Source organism: Anomaloglossus baeobatrachus, chromosome 5 (assembly GCF_048569485.1).
Source record: "Anomaloglossus baeobatrachus isolate aAnoBae1 chromosome 5, aAnoBae1.hap1, whole genome shotgun sequence".
Lineage (NCBI taxonomy): Eukaryota > Metazoa > Chordata > Amphibia > Anura > Aromobatidae > Anomaloglossus > Anomaloglossus baeobatrachus.
Window position 1 is genome coordinate 518,055,958 of NC_134357.1, and position 5,073 is coordinate 518,061,030.

Sequence of the window (5,073 nt, forward strand, 5' to 3'; positions counted from 1 at the left end):
GATGTGTCAGGATCAAGTGCCTGAATCACATCACACATCAGCTGATTGTATAAAAGCCGTTTATACAATTAGCAGATGCATCGGTGCAAAAAAAAAAACAAAAAAAACTCACTTATGTGCTGATTACCAGCAGCTCCTAGAGCGAGTCTGATCCCGTCCGTGCTGCAGCAGCTGCCGGTAATCAGGGATGAAGTCTCCTGACGCATCCGCTGACAGGTTAAGTCGGCCGGCCGCTGGCATCATCGTCACCCCGAGACTTACGATCAGCTGATGCGCCAGGTGACTGCATCAGGTGATCCATCGCCAGGTCCTGCATCCTGCAGGCATACGTAACCGGGGAGACTGCACACACCCGGAGCGGCGGTACCGGGAGGAGGATCTGGGAGCGGGCATGGCACCGGGAGTCTGCAGACAGGTGAGTATGACTTTTTTTTTCTACTGTTCACTTTTTTTTTCGCAGCTGCCTCCACCTCCCGCCCAGACATGGCGCCGCACGGCAGCATACATGCACAGAATGGGAGGTGGAGGCAGCGGTGACGGTACCGGGAGGATTCACGCTTCTGTGTTTACTGACAGAAGGAATCCTCTTCCTGTACATGTCACTTTACTACCCACCTCCTGCGTTTATAGCTGCGTTTTTGGTCTTAGAAACACACTAAGGCTATGTGCGCACAGTGCGTTTTTCGGGTGCGTTTTTGGCCTCAAAACTGCAGGACTTTGCTTCCCCAGCAAAGTCTATGAGTTTTCATTTTTGCTGTCCGCACACATCTGTTTTTTTACCTGCGTTTTTGAGTTAAAAAAAAAAAATGAACATGTCAGTTCTTTCCTGCGTTTTTCTGCATTTTCCGCCCATGCAATGCATTTGAAAAACGCAGCAAAACGCAGCCAAAAACGCACCAAATCGCGGCAAAAACGCATGCGTTTTTTTATGCGTTTTTTCGACGCAGGTGCGTTTTTGTGCGCTTTTAGCGGCCAAAAACGCACAAAAACGCAGCGTCAAAAAGACGCAGTGTGCGAACCTAGCCTAAAACGCACCAAAACGCACCTATTTGCGTTTCTCATTGCGTCTTTCAACATCCCATTGCACTCAATGGATGAAAAGCGCAGTGAAAAACGCGGGAATAATTGACATGCTGCGTTTTTGTGGCACCACAAAAACGCAGCTGAAAAAAAACGCTGTGTGCAGACAGCAAAAATGAAAACTCATAGACTTTGCTGGGGAAGCAAAGTCATGCAGTTTTATGAGCAAAAACGCACCCGAAAACTGCGCAAAAACGCCGCGAAAAACGCACTGTGTGAACTTACCCTTAGAGCTTTTTGCTCCACCAATCAGCCTGTGCGTTTGATTTGCAGCGCAGGAGGTGCAATGACGTCACTAGATTAACCTGTTGCACAGAGCCTCAATCCATAGACAGCACATACTGAATCAGATGATCATGAGAACAGGATAGACAAGTACTTTTGTGTGAGTGCATTTTCTGTGAAGTAAAGATACATCCTACTGTATTGAGGAGCACAGTAGGGGTCTCATACTGTATTAATGGCCACAGTGTTGGCCTCATATTGTATCGAGATAAGCTGTTGGGTAAACCTACTGTATAGGGACAGTATACTGTATTGTATGGTAATGTGGCGGCATCATAATTTGTGATTTTCACTATGGGGGCACTATGATGTGTTTAAGGGGCGCTAGATAGGGCATCATAATATGTGATGTAGGATGATAACATTTGTGCTACTAGCAAAGATCCGGCCTGCACAGGTGATTTGAATAGAAATTTAAGAGTTACAATTTCAAAGGGATAGATAGACATGAGGAAAAAAACAAAATTACTGTGCATGGAAACTGATCTGGTTTGTTACCTAAAGCCTGTAGTATTTTATGGGAATCTGTCCCCTGATTCGTGCTAACCATACTACAGGCAGCACGATTCAGAGCCAGGCCGCACAATTGCAGCCATATACGGTATATACTTTAAAGATTTGTTTGGGGACCACAGCCAGAGAAAAGATTAGTAGGGCGCTGCCCTCAGCCAGCTTTACCAAGAGGTGCTATATATGTTGCAAGGTCTATTAATATGGAGTAGACATATTAATCACCTGGAGAAGTGTTGGGAAAAGCTGAACAGGGGATAAGTCGGACGATTTTAGTCTCCAGCTTTGGTTCCCGAATGGATCTATAAAGTATAATTTGCCTGAAATGGCACAGCTCTGATTCATGGTGCCCCTGGTTTGGGCAGCAACAATCAGGTAACAGGTTCCCTTTCGGGTCAAAATTCTGGCTCACAGCCATGAGGTTTCTGTACATGTCCAAACCAAAATAATTTCGCACATTAGCAAACAATTCAAAACAATTTATTGATGCATGATCAATTTTCAAGAATGATTTCATGCTCTTTTGATCAACACACTGTTCTCATACTTATAACCAAATCAACATTGTACTTCAGGTAAAAGAAGTCGGCATCCTAAGTTATTCTTATCAAAACAGATTCACAGAGAAATGTACAATCTATTTTACAAACACACACAAATACAGTGATAAACAAAAGGGTAACAATGTTTTTAACTTTTGACTTTCAGGCTCAATATCTCACCATCCACTAGATCTTTGCACGTGAGACTACCTTCATTTTGTAGACAATCATCTTGGCCATCTCCTACATAAAATTGATTTGCAATTATTTAGCAGATGATTAGTTATGCAGATTTTTGTCATTTCACTGCATTGCTCCTGTTTTGCTCCTAGTGTTTGAAAAAAAATAATTCTTCATGTATACTACAAATTACAACTGTTCACCAAATCCCTAATAACACAGCGTTTTATTAGGTCAATTTCCAAGTGAAAGGTCACTGGTTTGAATCAAGGAGCAGCCAACAAGAAGCTTTCCCAAGAAAAGAGAAACAGCATCATCCAGCTTATTGCTAATGGTCTCTCGGTCAAGAAAACTGCCAAACTGCGTCATGTGAGTGTTGTGATAGTTGGAAAAATAACAAATAAATTCCATCCATCCATTCAAAAGTCAAGAGGTTAACGTCTCGGCAAAAATCAAAGTCAACTATGTTGGCTCATCACAAGGTCTATGAGTTGTGGCGTGACAAACACAGCAATGGAGGTAGCTCGTATGCTTCATAATAGTGAGATCACAGACGTCCATGCAAGCACCACGCGATGCACATTACACAAGTCTGGAATGGTGGCCTAAAAAAGGTGAAGACGCTTTGACTTCATTATCATCATAAGAAGCATTTGCTCAAGTTTGCAAAGAAGTAAGAAAAGTGGACAGTAGAAGATTGGAAACAGGTCATTTGGTGTGATGAGCCGAAAGTCAATTGACTAGGCTCTGATGGGTCTGGAAGAAACAAGGGAAAATGGGGCTAACAGATCCAGAAACTGAATAAACTGTCAAATTCAGTGGAGGAAGCCTGATTATATGGGGTTGTTTCACAGACAGCTTCGCTGGAATTGGGGTTTCTATTGATACAGTCATATGAAAAAGTTTGGGCACCCCTAGTAATGGTAACCTTTTTTCTTTATAACAATTTTGCTTTTTCCAACAGCTATTTCAGTTTCATATATCTAATAACTGATGGACTCTGTAATATTTCTGGATTGAAATGAGGTTTATTGTACTAACATAAAATGTGCAATCTGCATTTAAACAAAATTTGACAGGTGCAACAGTATGGGCGCCCTTATCAATTTCTTGATTTGAATACTCCTAACTACTTTTTACTGACTTACTAATGCACTAAATTGGTTTTGTAACCTCATTGAGCTTTGAACTTCATAGGCAGGTGTATCCAATCATGAGAAAAGGTATTTAAGGTGGCCACTTGCAAGTTGTTCTATTTGAATCTCCTATGAAGAGTGGCATCATGGGCTCCTCAATACAACACTCAAATGATCTGAAAACAAAGATTATTCAACATAGTTGTTCAGGGGAAGGATACAAAAAGTTGTCTCAGAGATTTAAACTGTCAGTTTCCACTGTGAGGAAGTAAGGAAATGGAAGAACACAGGTACAGTTCTTGTTAAGTCCAGAAATGGCAGGCCAAGAAAAATATCAGAAAGGCAGAGAAGAAGAATGGTGAGAACAGTCAAGGACAATCCACAAACCACCTCCAAAGACCTGCAGCATCATCTTGCTGCAGATGGTGTCAATGTGCATCGGTCAACAATACAGCGCACGTTGCACAAGGAGAAGCTGTATGGGAGAGTGATGCGAAAGAAGCCATTTCTGCAAGCACGCCACAAACAGAGTCGCCTGAGGTATGCAAAAGCACATTTGGACAACCCAGTGACATTTTGGAAGACGGTCCTGTGGACTGATGAAACAAAGATTGAGTTGTTTGGTCATACAAAAAGGCGTTATGCATGGAGGCAAAAAAACACGGCATTCGAAGAAAAGCAATTGCAACCCACAGTAAAATTTGGTGGAGGTTCCATCATGCTTTTGGGGCTGTGTGGCCAATGCCGGCACCGGGAATATTGTTAAAGTTGAGGGTCGCATGGATTCAACTCAGTATCAGCAGATTCTTGACAATAATGTGCAAGAATCAGTGACGAAGTTGAAGTTACGCAGGGGATGGAAATTTCAGCAAGACAATGATCCAAAACACCGCTCCAAATCTACTCAGGCATTCATGCAGAGGAACAATTCCAATGTTCTGGATTGGCCATCCCAGTCCCCATACCTGAATATCATTGAAAATCTGTGGGATGATTTGAAGCGTGCTGTCCATGCTCGGCGACCATCAAACTTAACTGAACTGGAATTGTTTTGTAAACAGGAATGGTCAAATATACCTTCAGCCAGGATCCAAGAACTCATTAAAAGCTACAGGAAGCGACTAGAGGCTGATATTAATGTCACTTTTATGTTGAGGTGTCCATACTTTTGCACCTGTCAAATTTTGTTTAAATGCAGATTGCACATTTTCTGTTAGTACAATAAACCTCATTTCAATCCAGAAATATTACAGAGTCCATCAGTTATTAGATATATGAAACTGAAATAGCTGTTGCAAAAAGCAAAATTGTTATAAAGAAAAAAGGTTAACATTACTAGG